The sequence below is a fragment of the Kogia breviceps genome, chromosome 4 (assembly GCF_026419965.1).
Source record: "Kogia breviceps isolate mKogBre1 chromosome 4, mKogBre1 haplotype 1, whole genome shotgun sequence".
NCBI classification, from domain to species: Eukaryota; Metazoa; Chordata; class Mammalia; order Artiodactyla; family Physeteridae; genus Kogia; species Kogia breviceps.
This window is the reverse complement of record NC_081313.1, coordinates 13,573,922-13,600,426: the sequence shown is the minus strand read 5'-3', so window position 1 is coordinate 13,600,426 and position 26,505 is coordinate 13,573,922. Positions and strand designations below refer to the sequence as shown.

At 39.4% G+C, this 26,505-nt stretch overlaps 1 protein-coding gene across 1 annotated transcript in view; it reads left to right on the top strand.

Moving 5' to 3' along the window:
• Positions 1 to 25,240, top strand: part of LOC131755421 (cytoplasmic 60S subunit biogenesis factor ZNF622-like) — a 151,475-nt gene extending 126,235 nt beyond the window's left edge. Inside the window, exons 5-7 of the transcript XR_010840086.1 lie at positions 9,541 to 9,628; positions 17,272 to 17,439; positions 23,647 to 25,240. The gene's annotated coding sequence lies outside the window, so the exon portion shown is untranslated. The remainder of the gene's footprint in view (positions 1 to 9,540; positions 9,629 to 17,271; positions 17,440 to 23,646) is intronic.
• The last annotated feature ends 1,265 nt before the right edge of the window (positions 25,241 to 26,505 follow it).

Below are 26,505 nucleotides of genomic sequence, written 5' to 3'. Positions count from 1 at the left end.
TCTCAGTATTTTATCATAGCAAAGATCAAGAGTCTCCCCTTATGCCCAAAAGAAATCTCTCTACCTTTCATTTAAGCTAATTTCTTCTTCAGTGCTCCAGATGGATGTCTTTCCTCTGTCTCCATTCCCAGATCATTGTTGGTGTTGACAGGGCAGTGGCAGAAGAAAGAAAGGTCAGACATGTATTATAGGAGTCTGGTGTTATAGAGAACTCTGTTTATTACCAAATTTATATCCCCACATAGTAATGGAGAGCATTTTCCTTTATCATTCTAGATATCTGATTATATTAAAAAGTTTAAAAAATGCTATTCATTTTGTTACAGCAAGTGAGGCCAACTCTTTTTGTAAACCAGGTCATGTTTCAGCTTTGGATATTCAGAGAGATGAAAAAGGCTGACACTGTAAACAAGTAGGGGAAAGTGTTGTTGTTGTTGTTTTTCTTCAAATTTTCTAGAAAAGCTATCTGTTGCAGTCTATGCTTAAATCTAAAAGTTAGAATTATGTATTTTGTCTTTTGAGGTTGATCTTCTAACTCTTAATTAGGCCAATTAAGATGCCTTCACTGACCTTCCCAGAGTATAATCAGGAAAGCACAGAAAGAAGTTTTATCATGAGACTCCTAGCTCTAGGGCTTTTAGTTCTGGTCATGTATCAATGGATTCTTTAATGACAAAACCCATGATTTTATTTGACTTTTAGTTTCTATGATTTTTTGTTTGTTTGTTTTGGCCCTGCCGTGCGGCATGTGGGATCTTAATTCCTTGACCAGGGATCGAACCCGTGTCCCCTGCAGTGGAACTGCAGAGTCTTAACCGCTGGACCGCCAGAGAAGTCCTAGTTCCTATGATTTTGAAAGGATACTAAGTCTGAAAGAGACTTTAGAGATTCGATAGCTTAACCCTCTGTTTTGCAGAAGAGGAAGTTGTTGCTCGTGCATTGACCGTAAACAAAGGACTGAGCATTGAGGAGCAGTATTGATCAGTATTGAACTGTGATATCGGCCTCTTTGGATAGATCTGGATCAGATCTATCTCCTGCCGTCCCACAGTCATGGCCTCCATCAGTTAGAAAGAACCCTCCCGCGCTGTTGGTGGGAATGTAAGTTGATGCAGCCACTGTGGAAAACAGTATGGAGATTCCTCAGAAAACTAAAAATAAAATTACCCTATGACCAAGCAATCCCACTACTGGGCATATATCCAGACAAAACTATAATTCAAAAAGATGTGTGCACCCCTATGTTCGTAGCAGCTCTATTCACAATAGCTAAGACATGGAAAGAACTTAAATGTCCATCGACGGATGAATGGATAAAGAAGATGCAGTACAAAAAAAAAAAAAAAAAAAGAAATAATGGCATTTGCAGCAACATGGATAGACCTAGAGATGATCACACTAAGTGAAATAAGTCAGAAAGAGAAAGACAAATACCATACGCTATTCCACTTACATGTGGAATCTAAAATACGACACAAATGAACCTATCTATGAAACAGAAACAGAATCAGGGACATAGAGAACAGACTTGTGGTTGCCAAGGTGGAGGGGGGAGGGAGAAGGATGGATTGTGAGTCTGGGATTAGCAGATGCAAACTATTATATATAGGATGGATAAACAACAAGGTCCTACTGTATAGCACAGGGAATTTTATTCAATATCCTGTGATAAACCATAATGGAAAAGAATATGATAAAGAATGTATATATAACTGAGACACTCTGCTGTACAACAGTAATTAACACAACAGTGTAATTAAACTATACTTCAAAAAAATAAATTAGGGGCTTCCCTGGTGGCGCAGTGGTTGAGAGTCCGCCTGCTGATTCAGAGGACACGGGTTCGTGCCCCGGTCCGGGAAGATCCCACGTGCCGCAGAGCGGCTGGGCCCGTGAGCCATGGCCGCTGAGCCTGCGCGTCCGGAGCCTGTGCTCGGCAACGGGAGAGGCCACAGCAGTGAGAGGCCCGCGTACCGCAAAATAAATAAATAAAAATTTTAAAAAGAAATGTGTACAAAGAAGGAATACAATGTATCGGCGTCCCTGGCTTCGTGGAGGTATCCCCTAGGACCTCTAACCCTTCTAAAATTAATTCTCTGTTCATGCAATACCCTCTTGATCTCTGAGTATACTTTCTTACTAGGAGGGAGTGCTCTGAGTAAAGAATGGATGTAGATCATTCTCCTGATATAAAATAATAAATAAATCATCCTGAATTTTAAATATTTCCTATGAGTTTGATAGTTTTGAGGTCCTGTTTTTTTCAAAGCTCTGTGTGGACTTGAGTTTCCTTCAAGGATTATTTTTCTTTTTTAAAAAATCTTACAAACAACAGAAATGTATTGCTCACAGTCTGGAAGCTGGGAAGCCCAAGATCAAGGCACCAGCGTGGTTCCATGCTGATGAAGGCCCCCTTCCTTATTCACACTCAGCACCTTCTCGCTGTGCGTTCATGTGGTAGAAGGGCCATGGGTTCTTTTTTAACAAACATGTATTGAGGGTCCATTGCCAATTTATTTATTCACCAAGAACTTATTTCATGTCTGCTATTATCAGAACTGCTCTAGGTGATAGAGATATAGTTAAAAGAAAAGAAATTCCTAGGCTCATGGAGCTTTTGTTCTCATTACAGACACAGGTAGGCAAGATACACCCTCCCCTTGCCTCCCTGAGCTTGGAGCCTAACAGGAAAGAAAAAATTTAAATTGATTGCTACACTTAGTATGACTATACATTACAAGGGTACCAGGAGGTATAAGGTTATTGAGCGAGCAGAAAACAAAGTGTTGGAACCAAGTCCGGGGTCAAAGGAGGGTCCTCAAGAAAGGTAGACAGAGACACCGGAGCTGATGTCTGAAGGGTGGGTGGGAGTTGAGTGGACTGGAGGGTTGGGAAAGAGATACTTCATCAAAAGGAAGAATATTGGTGAGTTTTAAAGCTGAAGGGTAAAAAACCCAGCATCTTGGGATACTGGAAAAAGGTGGGTACAGCAGGAGCAGAGAATGTGTGATGGGAAGAGTTTTGAAATGAGGTTCCATTGTTGAGGGCTTTGCAAACCATTTTAAGGAGACTGTCTTATATTTGAAGAGCACTAGGGAGCCGTGAGGGTTTTAAGACGTATTTGCCTTTATTCTAAGGATCACTCTTGGCAGCAATATGTCTAAGAGGATGGAAGGAATCAAAACTAGGCTAAAGGAGTTACAAAACGACTGACATAATCCAGGTACGGGGAGGGGGTGATCAGAACCAGAGAGGTGGCAGAGGAGATGGAGTGAAAAGGATGGATGTGAGTAACATTTAGGAAGTAGAATGATCAGGCGTGAATGAGAAGAGCAATTTAAGTGAATGATCACATACGCATGAGAACAATTCAAGGGTGACTTCTAGAGTTGCGGATTCTGGATTCAGTCAGCTACAGATCTAAAGGCCAGACCCTGGACCTGTGTAATTTTCCATCTCTCTGTTTCTCTTCCTTTATTCTAAGGGCCTATTGTATATTCAGTGAGTCAGCTAGCCACGCGTCGCTTGCAGGTCTTCATGCCAAGGAGATTCCCCATGTCACAGGTGGGACTGTGTTCCAGTGACACCTATGGTTAATAAAGCCTACATAGTTTATAATTTTTATTGGAATATAGTCGATTTACAATGTTGTGTTAGTTTCAGGCGTACAGCAAAGTGAATCGGTTCTACAAAGCCTACATCGTTTTTAAGGTGAGCTGACCATCTCCTGAATTCTTTTCAACAGTGAAGATTGCTGAACCGAACATCTGAGAATGAATATGTCAGAAGTCTCCCTGGCTCTGTCTACATCATATGACCAACTTATCATTAACTCACTCAACTCTTCTCCTCAAAGAGCAGGCTTGAAATTCTGTTTTCCTTTTCTGAAGAAACTGTTGTTGGAGGTTGAATTGAACATCACCCTTTGCTTTCTATTGTGAAAACTCAATACATCTACTCCCCCACTGAGTCAGAAGGGGATGATCGAGATTAATATTTTATTATTCTAAATGCCTCCAAGATACTATCTGATTCATTCACATAACAATTTTGGGAGGCAGGAAGGAAGCAGGTAAATGTGCATTTCACGTAGTTTTTACTTAATGGTAAATTTAGTGCTGTTTGGTCAAAGATGAAAAATGAAGAAATTATTCATGTGGACTCTAATTTAAGATCATCATTCTTGGTGACAGTTATGACTTGCTTCTGGCAGGAATTTTGTTTGTTGTATTAATACGAGGAGTGTTCTACTCATTGTATTTGAAGGTGACACCTCATAGTTGCCCATGTGTTTTGAGATATTTTTCTAATGGAAAGGACAGATTTGCATTAAGCCATTGGCACTGTCTCTTGACACAGAGATGACTGACACACATTTCTGATGCCTGACTCGGGATAGGTATTACAACCATCACCACAAACAGAGAAAAGCAAATTGCCTGCCTGGGGATTTGAACTGTTGCCACTGGCCTCATTAGTCCAGTGTGCTAACCAGCCAGGGTAGAACCGGGCATGCAATTATAAAGCAGCATTAATCAATCCTGTTCTAGGGTCCTGCAATTTAACCCTTGAATATATCCATTAGCCTTGACACGTCTCCATGGAAGAGCGTGGCCTTTCTCTAGAGGCATATGCTGCAGAATGTTTTGCAGCTCTCTTTCACTGAAATTTATTTTTCAATTTAAATAAAGATAGAAACACTGTTGAATCTTGAAATAAAATTCAGTGTTTCTATAACACTAGGTATTTATTTTTGAATGGTGTTTATCAATGTCATTCATCTGTGACAATTGCTTTCAATAACTTCTTTTTAATAGTAAAGGCATGCTTGAGCCACATCTGAATTTATGTTTATTCACATGTGGGAGGGAATAACATTTTAGAATTAGATCACAAATGTCAGAAAGCTACTCAAAGTGGGAGCTTCATAGAAAGATTAGAGAGTGGAAGGAGATCCACGAAGGCATTATTTTTGAAAAGCAAATTCTTTGCAGTCAACATATTCTTGCAAACTACTTTGAAAATGAAACACTCAATTAAAGTTGTAATATTAATGATTTAAAACCAGTGGAGGTTGTATGAATAAAAAGCTATTCAAGGAAGTGAAGATGCTATGGAAATGGATGTTATATTCTAAACTGTTAGTTTGCTTGGGCTGATATAACTAAATACTGTAGAATGGGTGGCTTACACAACAGACATATATTTCTTACATTTTTGGAGGCTGGGGAGTCCAACATCAAGGTTGGACCTGTAGATTCATTTCCTAGAGAGGATTTCTTCCTAGCTTGCAGGTAGTTGGCTTCTTGCTGTGCCTTCACATGGTGGAGAAAGAAAGTGCTCTGGTCTCTTTCTCTTCTTCTTTTTTTTCTTTTTTTTTTAAAATAAATTTATTTATTTTATTTATTTTTGGCTTCATTGGGTCTTTGTTGATGCATGCAGTCTTTCTCTAGTTGTGGTGCGCGAGCTTCTTGTTGCAGTGGCTTCTCTTGTTGCAGAGCATGGGCTCTAGGTGCGTGGGCTGAATAGTTGTGGCTCGTGGGCTCTAGAGCACAGGCTCAGTAGTTGTGGCTCACGGGCTTAGTTGCTCTGCAGATGTGGGGTCTTCTGAGACCAGGGCTTGAACCTGTGTCCCCTGCATTGGCAGGTGAATTCTTAACCACTGTGCCACCAGGGAAGTCCCCCTTTCTCTTCTTATGAGGACACTTATCCCGGCATGGGAGCCCCATCCTTATGACTTTATCTAAACCTAATTACTACCCTAAGGCCCCACCTCCAAATACCACTACACTGGGGGTTAGGGCTTCAACATATGGGGTTTGAGAGGACGTAAACATTCAACCCCTAATATAGCTGAAAGTAGCTTGACTATTTTGACTGGCAAACCATTTCCTCTGTCTCCCTCATGTCCCTGATTCAGTCAGACGTCAGGTCCTGCTTATTCTACCATCCATCCAAATATTTTTCTGATTCAAACCTCACGGCAGAATCACTGTGCTGGTCCAGACCACCCCCCATTTCTAGTGTGGATCACAGCAACTGGTCCCAACGTCTCCTGTCTCCAATTCTGCCTCTCTAATCCATTTCCCAAAATTGATAACATTGCAAATGAGATGATGTCACTCTTCTGCTTCTTTTCAAGGACTCCCATTGCTCTTATGATAAAATTCCATATCCTTATCACTCCTTACAAGGACGACTCCTTAAGTGGGCGTTGCATGGGCACTGGGCAGTGTGTGCGTGTGTGTGTGTCTGTGTCTGTGTGTGTGCACAAGTGTTTTGGGAGAGGCAGCCTCACACTAATGGAAGACCACAAATTTATATTTCTTGTTTTATCTCCAAATGAGATTATTTACATAATCATTGATGTTTACATATTTGTGTTGAAGCATTAAAGTGCAAAGATTTAAAATACCTAGTTTTTATAACCCCCTTTTGACATTTCTTTATTTTCTTGATACACTGGTAAACTAAGGAAAAACAAATTGAATTGGCCTTGATTTCTCTCCACTTAGAGGCTCTGCCCACAAAGAACTGCCTTGCTCAAATTTTATTCCTCCAGGCTAATTGCCGCTGGCCCATCACTGCACACGCTAAGCTCTACCTTCATGAATGTTTTTCGCTTCCTTAACTGCTTGGTGCTCTCTCTCCTACGTGGTCCAGGAGAGAATGAAGCACCCCAAAGGCACCGAATACGTCCTTGTCCCATAGAAGCTCCATGGGAGCAGGGACCTTGGTCCTTTTGTTTAGTTCATGGGGATATTCCCAAGCACCTGCGACAATGCCTGGCATGTAGTTAAGTGCTGTATATATATAAAATGGTTTCTTTCTTTTTTTTTTAAAAGACTACTTTTTAAAGAGCATTTTCAAGTTCAGCAAAATTAAGAGAAAAGTCCAGAGATTTCCTGTCTAACCCCTGCCCCATCACCAACACCCTACACCAGAGCGGTACAGTTGTTACTGATGAACCTACACTGGCACGTCATAATCACCCCAAACTCCATAGTTGGTATTAGGGTTCACTTCTGGTACTGTATCTTCTGTAGGTTTGGACAAAAGTATAATGACATGTATCCATCATTATAGTATGAGAAGAGTATTTTCGCTGCCCTAAAAATCCTCAGGACTCCACCCATTCATCCTTCCCCAAACAACCTCCAACCCCACCGGCACTTGGCAACCACTGATCTTTTTACTGTCTCCATAGTTTTGCCTTTTCCAGAACTTTACATAGTTGGAATCATACAGTATGTAGTCTTTTCAAACTGGCTCTTTCACTCAGTAATATACGTTTAAGTTTCATCCATATCTTTTCATGGCTTGAGAGCTGATTTCTTTTTAGCCCTGAATAATATTCCACTGTCTGGATGTACCACAGTTTATGAATCCATTCACCTGTTGAAAGACATCTTGATTGCTTCCAAGTTTTGTCAATTGTAAAGAAAGCTGCAACAAACATCTGTGTGCAGGTTTTTGTGTGGATATAAGTTTTCAACTCTTTTGGGTAAATACCAATGAACATGATTACTGGATCTTATGGCAAGAGTATATTTGTTTTACAAGAAATCACAAACTGTCTTCCAGCGTGGCGGTACCATTTAGCATTCCTGCCAGCAAGGCGTGAGAGTTCCTGTGGCTCCACATTCTTGCCAGCATTGGGTGTTGTCAGTGTTCTGAATTTTGAACGTTCTAATAGATCAATAAATCTAGTAGATCTAATAGGTCAATAAATGTTTATGGATGAATCTCACCTACGTAATGGGAATAGTATGACCACGATGAAGGAGCTGAGAGCTTTGTTAAATGCTATAAATATGCATTGTTCATGTCAGGAATCAGAGTACAGATGTCATCTTATTGTCGTCCTGTTGTAAACATGGACACATCAAGGAACAGCCCATCATGTCTTTGTTCTACCCCTATGGCTCATCAGTGTTTTATCTTCAGAGAGCAAGAACTCATGCTTGTCAGTCACCAATTCTTTTTTTAACAAATTTCTTTTTCCTTTGTAATGAATTCACAGTAACTTGCTTCAGTGGGAAGGAAATAATTATTTTAGAAAATGGATTGTCTTTAACTCTGCCTAATGAAAACTTAGCTGTATTTTTGCCTAGATAACAAAAGGCTCAAATAATCCAAAAGACTGCTAACTCTAATTAGCTAAGAATACCAGTACAGCTTCATGTTGAAATTTTTCTACCATAGCCCTGAGTTCATAAATACGCAAAGCAGAAAGGCTAACCGCATGGTTTTCAATGCATCAAAAAAATTCAAGTAATAGTTAAACGTTTAAAATGTTTTCTGAGGTTCAATTTTCTAAGATCTATGTCCATGCTCTATAAAATTAGGAAATAAATCTAAATGGTTTTCTCTAAAAGAGCATAAAATAGGCTTTAAATGAAGGTTGACCAAATTCTTAGATGTTAAGATCCTTTTATTATTGGATAAATGCTTAATGGGAATAACAATTTATAATAGCTACTAATAATTGCATCTCTGTTTTCAATTTACTGTTACTTTTTTTTTTTTTTTTTTTTTTTTTTTTTTTTGCGGTATGCGGGCCTCTCACTGTTGTGGCCTCTCCCGTTGTGGAGCACAGGCTCCGGACGCACAGGCCTAGCGGCCATGGCTCACGGGCTTAGTTGCTCCGCGGCATGTGGGATCTTCCCGGACCAGGGCACGAACCCGTGTCTCCTGCATCGGCAGGCGGATTCTCAACCACTGCGCCACCAGGGAAGCCCAATTTACTGTTACTTTTACCTATGTAAATATAACTTCATCCTCACACTAGTTCTGTAAGCCAAGTATAATTATTCCAGCTTTGTAGAAAAGGAGACTAAGCATCAGAATGGTTGAGTGGTTTTTCTGAAGGCACACAGGGCGAGGTAGTTGTGGAGTACAATGTCCCTTGCCTAGTTCAGGCCCTTCCTCTGAGTGTGTCTTGGACTCCAGTTAATGACTCTCCAAAGAGCTGTCTAAATTCTTGTTGTTTACATATTATTTTGCTGTATCTTATATTCCTGGAAATAAGTGGGCTGCCAGGGAAGAGTTCTTACAGAGTGGTTCGTCCTCAACTACTTCCATTTTCTATTTCTACTCCCCAGCTTCCATTCAACATTCTCACTAGTCTTATGACTGACCTCCACATCAGCAAATTTGATGGTGTCTTTGTTTTCCTCTCTAGTGTTTGAAATTGCTAACTCATCTGCTTTTGAAAGACTTTCCCTTCTCACTGGCACAGTCCAACCACACTTCTGTTAGTGTCAGAGCTTGTTCAGGGGTTCCACAGGCATTTCGAGCTCTACATGTCTGAAACCAAACTCATGTTCCTGCTCTAACATTGTCCTTCCTGTGTTAGTGAACTTAGAGATCAGTGCTACCATCACACCGGTTGCCTGTGATGGTTCATTTTATATGTCATTTTGGCTGTACTATTGTGCCCAGCTGTTTGGTCAAACACTAGTCAGGATGTTGCTGGAAGGTATGTCAGCAACATCATGAAATACCTTTAAGTAAAGCAGATCATCCTTTATAACGCAGGTGGACCTCATCCGATCAGTTGAAGATCTTAAGAGTGAAAACTGACGTTTCCCAGAGAAGAAGGAATTCTGACAGAGACCAACAGAAGGTAAGATTTCTTATCACAGCTGCCTTCCAGATTTCTCCCTGTGAGCTCTGGTGGAAGGGAAAGTGGTAAGAGTCCTTTCCTCTCTCTCTAAATTTAGGGTAGCAGGAGAAAATATTTGTGGAACTAGTTTCTTGCAATATAGCAACTCTGGTATTTGTAAATGAGTACTCTCCATTTTTATGGATTCTTTCCTCCCAGAGGTGTTTGTCTTTGTCTATTGTGTCATTTGTCATAAGGAGGAAGAACCATAGGGCAGAATGCCAGGCATAGGGCCTGTAAGCTTGCTCTTTGAGCCAGCTGGTGAGTCAATGGTTCTCCCCAGACCAACATCTATATAGACAACCTTTGCCATGGGTCCTATATGGAAACAACCAGATGGGGTTTTCATTCCATCTTGTTCTATGTCCTGAGAGCTTGGTTTTGTGTCTGTTGAGAATATTTGCACTAGTCTCTGCCATCTGGAAGGTGCATTTACCAGGGTGAATCTGGTGGCCAAATAGACTGGAATTCCTAGACAACAAAGTCACGAGCAAAACACTCTCTTTGTCTGGCCGTGCCAGCTCTCAGGAGAATTTGTCAAAAGGTGTTCCAGTCCATAAGGGACCTTTGTTGTCTCAACCTTTGTTGCCTTGTTAGTGTTGGAAAAATCCCATTTCTGGAGTGCCTACCTGGTGTCACAGATTAGTGGGTCTGTCACTAGAGGCATCCCATGTTTTCACAGGAAACTGGAGACACCATTTTTACCGCACCATTCTTACCACCTGCAGCAATGAAAGGTACCTTATTAGACTAACTCTGGGAATAAACTTTCTAGATCTCGTGACAGCTACATATTCTCTTGTGAGATGCCTCTTGTGTCTTTCGCTAAGCCATAAAAAAGGCTTATTGGTTTGAGTAATTATTTGATTTGATTTTTTTTGTTTGTTTGTTTATTTGCTACACGGCTTGTGGGATCTTAGTTCCCCCGCCAGGAACTGAACCCATGCCCTCAGCAGTGATAGCTCAGAGTCCTAACAACTGGACTTCCAAGGAATTCCCCGAGTCACTATCTGAGATTAATATGAGATCCTTCTTGTCAATAACCAGATGATGGATCCTTTAAATTGGCTATATTTGAATGGAACTTTTTGAGAGCTCTCATAATTAATAAACAGCTCTCATATTGGTACTAATGAGAGAATCAAATTGAAAGGAAAAATATAGTGGCTAGCCTTAGGCAACCCTTATTCAGATGAAAGAATAGAAATTAAACTTAAAACAAAGATCCAACGTAAATTCCTCTTCTTTAAAAAAAAAAAAAAAATTGACCCATCTCCTCAGCAGTTCCCCAGACCCTCCTATAAATAATCAGGAAATTGATCAGCTGGAAGCCAGTATTTAAGGACTAATAAAAGCAGCTGTCTTTGTCTTGCTAATCTCTACAAAATCAGAACTACACCTCTAAACACAAGTAAATGCCCACTTACCTTTACCAATCCCTAAATGACACCTATTCCTCTCAGATGCTTGTAGATATTATAAAAAATCAGGATATTGGAGCAAAAGTATTCTGTACTTAAAAAGAAAAAAATTTAAATAATAATCAACCTAAGACTTATGATAGACAAATATACTCCAAAACCCCTAGGAAAAAATTTTTCTTTGTCCATTAAAGTTATGAATTTTATCATACCTTTGAAATATAAACACAGCCCACAATCACCTGAGCCTGAGCCTGGATTAACTCAATCACTAGAATCTGAAACTAAAAACAGAGGGAAAGAGGGCTTTTAAAATACAAACTGCTAGAAGTCTCTTGCCCAAGCTCTAAATTGCAGTCTCCTTAAAAATTGCTTGTCAAGGGCAAATACAGATGTTAAAGGTGTTCTTCACAAATAATAAAAACTTTAGCCATTGGAGTGAGTAAATGATTTATTCCAACAGTTATTTATAAACTGGTGAGTGTTCTGTTGTACCTGATTCAAGATTAAAGTTTTAAAATGAAAATTATGAGATTTCTGGTTGTGTCTATCTATATGTGTACATTATAGATATGGTATTTTTTGCCTTCAAATGGTATTGCCAAAAGTAATTTGTAAAAGAGCTCTATTTAATTGTCTTATACACTTACACACACAAAATCTCAAAACTATAATAAAAATACACCCAAATGTATTTCAAGCTCACGTGATCTAGGATAATCTTTGGTAAATAAAAGCTCATTTTAAGCTTGTTGGTTTAATTAATACAGGTATGTCTTCAGATTTATTAGCATTAAATATAATGCAGATAAACAAATTTTGTTCTACCTCTGTTTACTAGTCAGATGGGCTCACGTTGTCCCTGTTGCAAAGTTTGTCAGCAAAAAACAAACAAAACCCACAAAATTTAAGACAATGACTAAGTACTTTAATGTCTCATGAAATTATCATGAATAGTCTAAGTATGATTGTTAAGAACAAATGTATTAAATCGATGTAAGTAAGACTTTTTAGGTGAACTTTCAAACGATAATTGTTTTATGATATGTCTACTTAAATAGTTTCCTAAATCTCTTTGGTAATTTACACCCTTAGAGTTTTGCTAAATTAAATTAAATAATAGGAATTCATTGAATGTCTAGATCACTTCCAAATGGTATAAAATACTGAAACAATAAGTGCTAAGCAACTCTAAGTTTACCTACTTTTTGACCTTTTGTTACAGAGAGAATAAATATTTGTGGGTCTATTAGTAAATATGTATATCTTGTGTATTATTGAAAGAATATACTATGAAGTAGCGTATGTTTCTAGAAATTATGAAATGTATTTATAAATTTGCCAACCCACAAAACGCTAACACAGTTTGCAGTTTTCTTAATATTTTCCCCAAAAATTAAAGTTTCAAAGGATTAAGAAATCTAATTAATATGTGTGGTTAAAGCTACTAGAAATAATAAGAAAAGTAAGATATGTTTTGGGGTTTGAAAAAAAACGCATAAGGAATGGAGATTTTTGTTAAGGAAAAAGAAAGTGATTTTGTCCCAAAGCGCTTTATTTCTAAATGGGAAAGAGAACAAGGGACAAACTAAAATAGACATAGAGAGTTATAGAAAATTTGTAAAAAAGGAAATATTTGCAAAGGAATTTCGTTGGAATAAATTTAATTATGTAAATGAGTTTTAATATAAAAAATAAGCTGGAACAAAATTAAAATTTGTTTTTTCTTTCCATTAAAAGGGCAAAGTTGTTTGTTTTTTTGTTTGTTTTGTTTTGCGGTACGCGGGCCTCTCACTGTTGTGGCCTCTCCCGTTAGGGAGCACAGGCTCCGGACGCGCAGGCTCAGCGGCCATGGCTCACGGACCCAGCCGCTCTACGTACGGCATGTGCGTGTGTGTGCGTGTGCGTGTGTGTGTGTGTGTGTATCACATCTTCTTTATCCATTCATCTGTTGATGAACACTTAGGTATGCTCTTAATGAGAAATTGTAAATAAAGATTTTTTTTTAACCTTTAATGTAATCTGTCTAGAAAAACAAAGATTCTATATTTTGTTTTCATCAGGTATTTAATTATATATAAAAAAAAAAACCTTGAGTCTTTTCAATATTAAAAGAGGTAAGGCTTTTAACAACTGTTTAATTTTCTGTATTTGCCTGCGAAGTCTTTGATTAAATGGATACCTAAGTATTGGTTCGCAATGATGTATGATCCTATTTGACCATGTGTTTTAAAACCTTTTTGATATTTTTGACAAACTTACCCAAAATCAAATTCTAAATGAAATCTTATTGACCTAGAAATAACGTCAAAGTTTTTCAGAGGGCCCCTGCAGTACCTCAAAAGATTTGTTTTCTCTCCTTATAAAAGAGAGCTATTTAATGAATTAAACTTATCTGGTATATTAAATTACATGTGAAGCATTGTCAAATTATGTTAAACCTTCTCAGGTTATATTGTATGAGTAAATGTTATTAATATAAGTATTCTAGAAATTATATGAAATTCCTAAAATTTGGATGTGTCTTAGTTGTTAGTCATAATTCTAGTTATTATCTTAAAATGTGTCACAGAGATAACCAAATTTTCTTGTCAAATCCATTATAATGAATCAGATCTTTAATAATGTATATTTTAAGTCTTTCATCATTTACAGACTATTGTTATTTTACTCAGATGCTTGTACAAAAGCTTCCTGCAAATGTGTTTTATTTTCAGAGAAATTTATGGGAAGGAATCTGACAGGTACTCTAGAATACAAATTTCTGATAACTTTCAAATCATACCACTGAACTGGGTAAGAGTTTACAGATCTGTAATTAAAAGAAAACTGATGGCTTCATAAAACTTCTAACAAAAGATCAAGCAGAACAAGAATTAATTATATGGGGCTAAATGAACTGAGGAAGATGATTAATTAATTTTTTGAAAGACAGTGCTGTGTTTTAAAAAATGTTTTGTTTCTCCAGATTTAAGGAAAATTTTTCCTCTTTTCCCTTAAGCTAAGTATACACTTAGAGCAATTTGGTAAATTATAGCTTTGTAATGAAAATTGAAACATTTATCTTTTTCTCCCTACCTGATCCCTTCAGAATTCAGAAACTATCAATGAGTGTTCTTATTGTCTTGGTAATAGAGTTATTTTCATAAGTTCAGTAAGAATCTATTCCCTTTATAAAGGACACAAATGGAAACACTGATTATATTACCAAAGCTTTGACTGGAATGTCATATTTGATAGAGACATACATAGACTCAGATATGACCAGACAGCTTTAAGGAACTAAAAATGTTCCTGTACAGAGTTGACTGTACAGAGCCAATAAAGTCCCTTGGAAAAACAATTTGGTACCTTGCTTACAGGGTCCCTAGCAGCCTTACCAGATGAGTAAGGAGGTCACTTCCTGGCAGCCACAGGGACCTCAGGATATTTTAGAGACCCTGAGAAGAAAGGAATTCACCCAAATCTATAGGTATTGCAGGCAAAGTCTGATGGCAAATATTTGGCTTGGCTTCTTAGCCTCAAGAAACTATTAAATGCTCAATCTGGAGAGTCCTTATGATAAGTTTCAGCAAAACAGACTGAAAAGAGCCTATATGATCAAGCACTATTCTTGTTAAGTCTATGTAAAGAATCAGGTCAAGTTTATTGAAACTAGACTTATTTTGCCAACAAATTATTCTTAATTTGGCTATCTTTGGTAGAAATGAGGGTGATTTTTAGATAGAAAAATTATGTTTCAGTAGAAACTATAATAAATAATAGTTATTATATTAGGTATTTGATTTTAATATTATTAATTTTCCTTGAGGTTTAGTTATTTATCTAAACACTAACCTGGAACATGAATTTTTCTAGTTTCCTCCAATCTCTGGCCACAGTTCTCCAAACTAATATTTTCAATTTTCTCCTACCCTTTGGACCTGGAATCAGTGAGAACTAAAACTGCCCTTTTTCCTGAAGCCCTGCAGACTAAGGCTGGACAACCTGACATAAACTTCAGAGAAATTGCCACAGCAGTTCATATTTAAACGAGTTTCATGCCTCTCACTGTTTGAGCCACTCAGGAAGTTTACCTGAACATCTGATGACATCATCAGAAACATATCAAACTGCAAAAGGTGCTTCACCTCTGACATCTAGAAATCTTCTTGACTGCCTGCCCTGGGCTCAGAAACTGGTTTCTAATCTGCTCCAGTCATTAACCTTTGTTTTTCCTTATGTTTCCATAGACACGCCTCTTTTTTTTTTTTTTTAACATCTTTATTTGAGTATAACTGTTTTACAATAGTGTGTTAGTTTCTCCTTTACAACAAAGTGAATCAGTTATACATATACATATGTTCCCATATCTCTTCCCTCTTGCATCACCCTCCCTCCCACCCTCCCTATCCCATCCCTCTAGGTGGTCACAAAGCACAGAGGTGAACTCCCTGTGCTATGCTGCAGCTTCCCACTAGCTATCTAATTTACATTTGGTAGTGTGTATATGTCCCTGCCACTCTCTCACATCATCACAGCTTACCCTTCCCCCTCCCCATATCCTCAAGTCCATGTTCTAGTAGGTCTGCGTTTTATTCCCATCCTACCACTAATCTCTTCATGACATTTTTTTTTTTTTTTAGATTCCATATATATGTGTTAGCATACGGTATTTGTTTTTATCCTTCTGACTTACTTCACTCTGTATGACAGATTCCAGGTCTATCCACCTCATTACAAATAACTCAGTTTCATTTCTTTTTATGGCTGAGTAATATTCCATTGTATATATGTGCCACATCTTCCTTATCCATTCATCTGTTGATGGACACTTAGGTTGGGAGGAGGTAACAGCTGGGGTCCATGTCAGGCTGTCCCCAGATATGCCTCAATGGCATATTGAATATTTTGAATTAAAGTTACTTAAGAAAGGACCAAGGCAAGAGGGACGCTCTGACGCTCCTCTCTGTCTCTCTGAAAGCAGGAACTAAATCTCCTACGTGAAAGGTTCAGCCCCTGCATCTGGAGGTAGAAGGACACCCTTATAGCCAGAGATGAGGAACTTGAGGCCAAGAAGGCTATATAAACAAACCCTCTTCGTCACTTCTCTAATCCACGACTCCATGCCCAACTATTTAGATTCTTCACTAATTGAGCACCCAAAGCGTACGTTTCTTTGTCCCGTCAATTCCTCATATATTTATTGCTTCTTTGTCTGACAAGTATAAAAGCTGCCTGCTTTGGCTGCTTCGTAGGTCCCATTTCTATGAGACCTCTGTGCTCACAAATTGGAATGCGTTTCTTTTTCTTCTCTCAATCTGTCTTGGGTCAATTTTATTGTTAGTCCAGCCACGAGAACTCAAGAGGCGTAGAGGGAGAAATTTCTCCCTGCGTGGCAGTGCTTACAGGAGAGAGCCTCCAAAAAGATCCCAATAGTATGAGAATCGGGAAGCTTCCAGGTTGGCGAGCACATCCACGTACTGGGAAGGTGACACACCTGACCTCCGCCAGGACAGAAGCTCCTTTGCTGGGGACCCTCCTAGAACGTGTCCTGGGCATCTCTTCGTCTGGCTGCTCATGTTGTATCTTTTATCATATCCTTTAATAAACCAGTATATGTAAGTAAGTGTTTCCCTGAGTTCTGGGAGCTCTTCTAGCTAATAACAGCTAGATTAAATAACCTGATCCAAGGGGGTGGAGGTCATCGGAACCTATGATTTTTAAACAACTCAGACAGAAGTTGTAGGTAACCTGGAGAGCTACTGCTTTGATGGGTGTCTGAAGTGGTGGACGGTCACAGGTGACTGAGCCTGTAGCCTTTGGGATTTGATGCTACCTCCAGGTCAACAGTGTCAGAATTGAGTTAAATTGTAGGACACCCAGCTGACGTCACAGAATTGTTTGATGGGGGAAAATTCCCCACACATTTGGTGCCCAGAAGTATCAGAGGTGAAGTGTTCTGTGTGGGTAGTAAAAGAGAAACCCAGGAGGGAGGCCTGGGTTTTTCCTGACTCATGTGGAAGACTGCTGAGTTTTTTCCCATAATACAAGACATATATATATATTAAGAGACGATCTATAGTACTGTTTTTTACTTTTAAAATTATATGAGTAGTTACACATCCAAACCTTTGTAATGTATTTGAAACTCAACCTTGATGATGGACATAGAACTATGTGATTCTTTTTACCATTTTCCAGATTCTTCAGTCTAATGTGGGCCAGGGAATATCTCCAGGTGGCAGAAATATAGATTCCACAAGATCATATCTGTCCTGTTCACTACTGTATCCCCAGTCCGGAGCCTTTCCATCACAGATGCTCAGTTAGTGTCTGCTGAAAGGACTGAAGAGAGTGCCAGGACTAAAGGTATCTTCCAGACCAGCTCCAGGGCACTTTCCCATACCTGGTTCTATCAGCACCAAGAGAACTATTGATCCCCAGAACTGTGACACTAGCTCCTGGGTCAGAAAATTCTAATGCATGAAATCTCATCATTCTGGAAGTTTTCCTAAAAATTGGTTTTTGAATTTACTTTAAGAGAGCCGAACCGGTAATCAAGATTAAAAGTAGCTGTTGGATACACACACTTCCTTACTGTCGTAAAAGAACATTATTAGTATTTGAGAACAGCAAGTCTCCATATATTGCTGCTATTAAAACTTCAGCACAGAGCTCTTTCAGGATGTTTTAATGATCAGGGAATGACTTAATGAATGTTGAGCTGCAGGCTATTAACCCTAACTCTGACCTCTATTAGCTATGAATTAAGGCAGAGATGCAGGCTGCCAGGAAGGGATCAGAGTAAATATGGAGAGTAATTAAGCTTCGAGGGCCCCGAGATTTTTGCATTTCCCATTGTAGTAACCTGTGTGATTGCCAAAGAGAGTTGGTCGCTCTGAACCTTAAAAACAAAAAGATTTTTTATTCTTTGATTCTGGATTTTCAGGCAGATTAAATGGTGTGCATTCTTCTTTCTCTGAAGGCAGTAGGTGGGAAAAGAAAGAGCCTTCAGTAGAAGTAAAATTGATGGCAGAGGAAAGTAACCACCAAGTTTTGGACCATATAATACAATTGTCTGGGGAAATGGCTTAGTATTCATATTTTCACCCAAATAGATGTCTGTAATTGGCCAAGTGCAAACACAGAGGTTTTGAAGCACATTTCTTCTAATCGAGAGGATATCAGATTAGGTAGTGTATTGTTCAACTCTAATACATCAAATGCAATGTTTTTTGAATATTTATGAATCATCAGGAATTTTATTGGTCAACATATTTACTTTGAAAGATTTTCCATTTGTTTTTAATTTGTATCTTTTGAACAAAAGAAAAATCATATCTAAAGGTTCTGATTTAAAGGCAAATTTTCCTGTTTTATGAACCAAATTGGGTCAAAATATATTTACTTTTTTAAAATTGGATTTTTTCGTATAGGGCTTTAAAATTCTGGAGACTTGTAATGCTATTTATCATTAGAAAGAGAGAAAGGAAAGAAGGAAGAAAGGAAGGCAGGAAGGAATGAAGGTAGGAAGGAAGAAAGGAAGGAAGGGAAGAAATAGTTCTTTTTATAAAATTAAATTCTTTTAAAGGGCAACATAGAGCCGTGGTGGATACTCTGGGTCTCTGAACTACCGATGTGAAAACTGATGTGAGGCGTTCATTATTAGTGATCATAGGAGTCCCTAACTAGGAAAAGGAGGGCTTGCAAACTGTTGGACAGTGCACAGGATTTATGTCGATACCTAACTCTTGGACTTAAGTTCCAATGTGCATCCCTTATAAAATTGAACCATAAGGGATCACAAGAGAGGCACAGTTCTTTGATAAAAATATTTGGGGAATCCACCTCCTCTCTACTCCTATCAGGAAGTTGAAGGATTTGCCCCCAAATTTGTATCATCTGAGAATGGTTTTTGAAGAAGCAAACATGAAAAGGAATTGAATATTATGTATCTGTATTGTATGTATATGTGTATATGCGCACACGCACACACACACACACACACACAAATGGTAATTTGTGGTCATTAATGGTAATTAATGACCACAAATTAATGGTAATGGTAATTCCAACCTTTTCAAAGACTGAAGATGTTTATTTTTCTTGAAAAAGTTGGACCACTCTACTATGTTCAGCCCCATTAAATCAGGCAGGATAGTGGCCCCCTGAAGATATACACATTCTTATCTCTGGAGCCTATGAATATGTTACCTTATAGGGAAGAAGGCATTTTGCAGGTGAAATTAAGGTAAAAGTCTTATGGCAGGTTATCCCGATTGATTATCAGGGTGGGCTGTGTAATCACAAGGTTCTTAAAAGATGGAAGGAGGCAGAAGAGAAAGAGGAGAAGTGACAGCAGAAGCAGGCACCAGAGTGCATAGATTGAAGAATCTATGCTGATGGCTTTGAAGATGTAGGAACGTGCCATAAGCCAAGGAACGCAGGCAGCGACTAGAAACTAGAAAAGGTGTGGATTCTTCCTCAGAGCCTCCAGAGGGAACAGAGTCCTGCCAATCCCTTTATATTAACCCAGTAAGATCCTCCAGAACTATACGATAATAAATTCATACTGTTTGAAGCCACTGAGTTTGTGGTAATTTGTTATAGCAGCAGTAGGAAACTGATACACCAAGGCATTTTATTTCCAGGTGAGCATCTCTAATGCTCCATTGCCCTGCAGCATGGAGATCATGTATTCCAGATGCTGCAACTACAGGACGGGTCTCTGTCAGCCTAACTCTGCGAGTCTCCACGTGGAAGTTATCACTCAGACGGGCAGCAGGCCCCACTAGAGTGAGAATAATCCTCTGTTCTGATAAGACCCTGAGATTTAGGCTTGTTTGGTTCCACAGGCTAACCCAGTCTCTCTCCATCAGTACCCAGGCTCTGCCTGGTTCACCCAGGTCTTCACAAATGAGGTTGTTATCAGTGATGTGTCGATAAATGGTAGCGACCAGCTCTCAGTAAAAAGAAAAACACACACCCTCATTTGTAGAGTTGCTGATTTCTGTGGCATGAATATTCCCACCAGGGCTGATTTTAGGCTACTCATATGATGTCACTGGCCATGGAGCCACAAAGCAATGTGCACAGTCAGCTCGAGAACCTGCGGGAGTCACACCTCTGGGCGACATCTTGACTGGGTCTAAAAGATGGGCCAGAATTTGCCACTTTTCTAACTTTGACAGCTGTATCTTTCTCGAGGGAGCCTGAGAGAGGACACAGCCTGTCTGAGACAACAGTAAGTTGGAAAAGTTGCATTTGGTAATATTTTGTATTAAGACCTTCAAACCAAGAATTAGAAGGTTGCAACTGTCCATGGTAAAATAAATGGTAACACTTAAATTTTAGGATTCGCTTAATATACCCACTCAAGGCAAATCATTTGACAAGTTATGCTGTGAGTTTTGGTTTTAAATAAGACTGTATGTCTTATTTTTGTGATGGAGCAAGTTACTGCCATATTCAAATAAATAAAAATAAAAAGAGAACATTTTAGATTTTTTTGTACAAAGACTAAATTAAATAAACCTTCTTACATTTGTTTTATAAGTCAAACACATTATTATTACCTATGCAAATATTTAAGAGTCTATAAATGTCAACCTGGGAGTATGGCTAAGTTAAATTATAATGTAAATAACTCTCATTTTTAAAAAATGGTTCCTGTCATAGCCAAACAATATCACAAATTATATGTCCCTATAAAAATCGTCTACTTAAATTATCTGGGAAAATGCTTCAAGTGCCATTTTTTAAGAAGATTCTTAATATCAAGGAAAAGGACTTTTCTTTAAAGTTAATTTAATGTATTTTTCTAAAGTTCCTAATGAAATCTTGGAACTTTCAATCAATTCAATGCTTAAGAAGTTCATGTTCTATATTTACGTAAAGTTTTCTAAAGAATTAAAAGACACCATATAACTGCCAGTGATAAAAGATAATTAAGTACCATGAGATAATTATGACTGATGTATTATTAAATATATTCATTTAAAAAATAAAAACTCGTGCTCAACAGAGGAGGGGAAAAGACCCAGAAGCTTAGGGTAAAGGAGGAAAAACGGGGTAAAGTTGTTTTGCAATAAAGCACAGAAAAGGAAACCCTGGCTCCTTCACCAGAATGAGGGAGCCATGGGGCAGGCCTCCCCTCTGATCGCTGTGGAGCCCAGCATCAGCCTGTTGCAGAACCCTGACCTCACCTCTACAATAAGCAGGTCCTGTCAACAGGACTCACAAGAAGACCTGATCCCTGTCTGTTGTCAGCACCAGGAAAGGAAAAGTTCTTTGCCTCTGTGTGTGCTGCCCAAGTAGTAAAACTTGTTGCCCTCCCTCTTGTGTGCAGGCTACTTCTCCAAAATTTGTTAACATTTATATCAATGGTAGACAGTTGTAGAAATGATTCTCATTGGTGTAGTGATCATTAAATAGCTATTCTGGCTAAAAGCTTGGCTAAGACTGTGGTAATCCTCCTCTTAAACTGCACCTTTGCTCTTGTCTCTATCCATTGGTCCATCTCCTCTGAAGATCTTTCAGATGCCGCCCTTCTTCACAATCAGTCCTTCATGATTTGTACGTGTGTATGTGAGCATGCGTGTTCACACATGTGCACACAGACATACAAAATGTATGCACACTCAGACACATCCATGCATACACACATGCACACACATATACAGACCCATGAGTGTGCATATACACACACATGCACACCCACGCACAGACACACAAGTTTTGGAGACTTGCAGGAAGTGCTTCAAATCACTGAATTATCTGGGGGCTCTCCAGACAGCTACTTGGCAATACTCTCCCCTTACTCTTGTACTTATGGCTTGGCACACACAAGTAAGGGGGGGGGGGTGATGGAAATAACGCCATGATTTGAATGCTCTAGCTTTCAGTGTGGCTCGAACTACCACCAAAGTTATCCTCTACATTGGGTGCGCATTTGAGCAAAGCTGTGACAACAAAGAGAGAAGATTATCCTTCCCACTGGGTGCCTGAATATTCAGAGTATTCAGGTTGATTTTATTTATATGGAAGGAATGCAGCCCATAAGAATATATTCTAGTGATAGTATATCTATTCGTAGGATGACAGAAGTGCACATATGGGCAAAGGTGGCATATGACTCATTTATTTCAAAGATAAGATCAGGGTTTTGGAATAGAGTGATCCAGCAGCTACCTAATGATTCAGACAGGGAGGAAAGCCCAGTGGGTTCCTCACTCTAACACTAACTTAGGGAGTTCAAAAATACTTTACCTCCAAATTGGGATTATTCTGTCTATTAGAGCAGTAAGGGCACTTATTCCACAGATCAGGTTGTAGAAGAAATGGCGAAGCCCCTGTAGACTCAAAAATGCTTTCAATTTTCCCATCATCTAGAGTCCACAGGGGCAGTGAAACATCGCAAAGAAACTTCAAACCGTAAAGTAGCCAAGGTTTGGGCAGAAAATGGGCCAAAATGGCTGGATGCTCTACCCACTTCTCACAAAATCTATAGCAAATGGAAAAGTGGGATGGGCTCCTTGAAAGCTGAGCCCGAGTCTACGACTCCTAGTGTCCAGATAGTTTACTTGGGAATGTGATTCCAGGGAGCAGGAATGCAGGATGTAGGGAATGAAACAGAGAAGAAAGCAAAGCCTACAGAGATGCATTATAGAGTTGGCCAATCCTCTGGGCAGCCAGTGCTCTATTCTGATGGAACTTCTGGTATGTCTCGTGAAAAATGCCTCAGAACTGACTGCACGAGGGACAAAAGTAGGAAGAGGAGATTTTCCATTGACTTCACTCTACCATTGATTAAGGGTAGCTTTGTACCCCTCATACTTTTCAAGTATTACATGTGAAAATGTCAAATGTGTTCTCATGGATATTCCACACTGCAGAGACAGAGAAGCCCGTGGCAGAAATCAAGAGATGCATCCACAAGTTCAAGCAAGGTGGCTCTCAGACTGACCTGGCATGAAGCTGGCAGAAACATGCACAGAACCGGCAGCCAGAGTGGAGGCTGGAATAAGATAGTGCCAAGCAGATAGCGTACAAGTATCTGATACAGGCTATATTAGTCAGTTTTCAGTAGGTGCGCCACAGTAACAAATAGCCCCTAAATCACTGAAAAGAGCAACAGCTTTTTCCTTGGGCTTCTAGACTGAAGGAACAGCCTCTACTTAGACATTCCATTCTCGTGGCAGAGGGAAAAGAGCAAGAGTGGAATCATACGATGACATTTAAGATGTTTTCTCTGATGTGATATGTATCACTTCTCTTGACATAGCACTGGCCAAAGCAAGCCATGTGGCCAAGTAGCATAGGGCAGAGGGCTAACCTCCGCAGGGAAGCACTAAAAGTCACATCACAACAGGCAGGATTGTGTTAGTCTCTTTCAGCGAGAGCAGAGAATAAGCAGCAACAATAAGTATCTAAAACTGGGTATCTCCCCATAAGAAATGTTTACAGGAAGGCCTATGAGATATCTTATTACTCCCCAATGGTCAACTAGATTATTAATGTAACTAATGTAGTTATTGCAAAGCACTGAAAACATGCGATGAAGTATTTCCTTCACAGGTACAAGAAGCCTCACTCACTGAACTTGGCATAACTGATAAAGCAGAGTCTGAATTCACAAGATTCATCAAAGACATCACTTATCAGTAACTACTAACGTTGCTGTCGTGAGCAAGTTCTCCCGGTCTCATCCACGTCTGTCGCTATAAGAAGACATTGGCCACAGCTTTTCAAAATACATATTATCGCTAATTTCTCTTTTTCTTTTAGACATGGGACTGAAAGTAGAAGCGTCTGACTGAGCTCCAGAAAGGTGGTGAATGTCCACAGGACTTCTTGGGAGCTTTGAGATGATTTGCTTCCAAATCTTAGACCTTCTATTTTAACCACGGCTGGTGCATAAGTAAAATCCAACCCAAGTTTCAGTTGGCCAACCACTGTTCAAATCTCCTGCCAATGGTTTCTGTCCTATATACTGAAGATGCTCAGGGAAATCTCAAAGGGAACTGCCTTCTAAGTGCAGAGGAGATTTTCATGTTTAATTTGCATGCTGTCTTAGTCCAGTTGGGCTGCTATAACAAAATAGCACAGACTGAGCAGCTTATAAACAACAGAAATTTATTCTCACAGTTTTGGAGGCTGCAAGTTCAAGTTCAAGGCGCCACCAAGGTCACGTTCTGATGAGAGTCCTCTTCCTGGTTCACGGTGGGCACCTTCTCAACTGTGTCCTCACATGGTGGAAGGGGTTGGGATATCTTTGGATCCTCTTTTATAATAGCACAAATTCTATTCGTGAGGGCTCCACCCTCATGACTGAAACCATTTGCACAGGCCCACCTCCTAATACCATCGACTTGGGGGGTTAGGAGCTCAACACATGAATTCTGGGGAGATACAGGCATTCAAACCATTGCACATGCTTATTTTCCATGAAGTTGAAAATTTCTGACCACCTGGTGGCTTTGACTATCTCCCAACTGGATTAAGAGGGCACACACTTTCAAGGTAGATAAAGTATTATTTTTCCAGCTTTACTGATGTGTAATTAGTTCACAAACACACACACACACAATGTAGACAATTTGTTGAGTTCGGGCATGTGTATACACTTGTGTTGCATCACCACAGTCTGGGAAATAAACATACTCATCATCTCCGAAGGGCAGATTCAATTTCAATCATCTCTTTTCTGCCCGAAACTGTTGTAACCATTTTCTCATTAGAAAGTGAGAGCTGAGAGCTTCAGTTCTTCTGACTAGTTATCTTACTATCAAAAATATACTGGGACAGCTGAGCTGCAGATGTGGAAATTCTAAATGGCATAACCACTTAAAAGAAACTGTTTAGTTGGAGGCTAAAAATCCTTTAGGAGAATAAAATGCTGATCTGTATGTAATAGCTGTAAAAATTGTCCTTTCACAGTGTGTCTGTAACATTGGAAACTAAACTTTAGGGTTTATTATTATGCCCTATTGAATGCAGCCTTTAATTTCTAAAACATCCTTTTTAATGCTAATTAGTCATAATTGGTGATAATACTTAATGTTTGTAATTTTAGAAGACATCTGAACAAGTTTGTCTTTATGTTCCAGAAGAGCTTTGGAATTTACTTCCTCTACCTCAATGAATAAAGGTATACTGATGATTCCTTATCTTAAAACAATCTGAATAAATGGCTGATTACTGCCACATCACTGGGAAGAGACTTCAGTATTGTGCTAATGAGGTAGGATGAAATAAGTAATGTAAGAAGAACCATAATTAAGGGACAAAATGGCCTTAGAGGTAACAAAGTGATACAGTAACATGACGTTGATACCAGTAAGGGCTTATGGAAGACTGGGGGAAACTGGTTCCAACTGGGTCTGTTTTGGGGGGAGTTGAAAACATTTGTCCCCATCAAATGCCTCTCCCTTTATATGATCAGTGGGGTCATGAAAGGACCCGGCATCTCCATGACACGTTTTGGTTTTGCTTGAATGTGACATGTCTAAAGAATAATGAGGCAGGGCTTCCCTGGTGGCACAGTGGTTGAGAGTCCGCCTGCCGATGCAGGGGACGCAGGTTCGTGCCCCGGTCCGGGAGGATCCCACGTGCCGCGGAGCGGCTGGGCCCGTGAGCCATGGCCGCTGAGCCTGCGCGTCCGGAGCCTGTGCTCCGCAACGGGAGAGGCCACAACAGTGAGAGGCCCGCGTACCACACACACACAAAAAAAGTTCTGGCTCAGACAGCAAAGATTTAATACCAAATTTTACATGAATTTCCATAAACCAAGGATAAATTGTTGGACATATCAATTATTAAGAGATGGAGTAATGTTATGATCAGGAATTTATTTTTTTTGCTGTCATACCGGATTTTTAGAAGGCAGGAGAGCACCCCAGCAGCAATAAGCACATCAAACACCCTGATCTTGGTTTTTTATAACAGTCTCAAATGAAAGGAACCAGGACTTTGGAGAAATGGCTTATTCTAGAACTGAGGCAGGACATATACAAGACCAGAGCATCTGGTAACATCAGAAAGAAAAGAAGTGTCTGTTACCCCACCTTCCCCCCGCAAAAAAAAATCTCCATACAATGATCGGGCGCGTCAAAGGAGCACAGGAGCCAGCTGAAAGAGCTCCCAATGGCCCAAACGAGAAGAATTTGAGCAACAAACAAACTAGTATTGGATTATAACCCAAAGAATGAAAAAAGTATACGTGAGCCCATACTGCTATACATAAGAAGAGATAAATCTCCTGTGCAGAAAAATTCCAAATAATTTACACAGATATTCCACCCTCAAGGTGGGAGAGCTCAGCTCCCTGTTCTGTAGCTGTGGGCTGCAAATAGAGACTGCATTCCAGTATGGAAAGGAAGAGGCAATAAGAGTCAGTTTATGGTGGAGAAATTTGACAGATGCTACTTTAGCCAG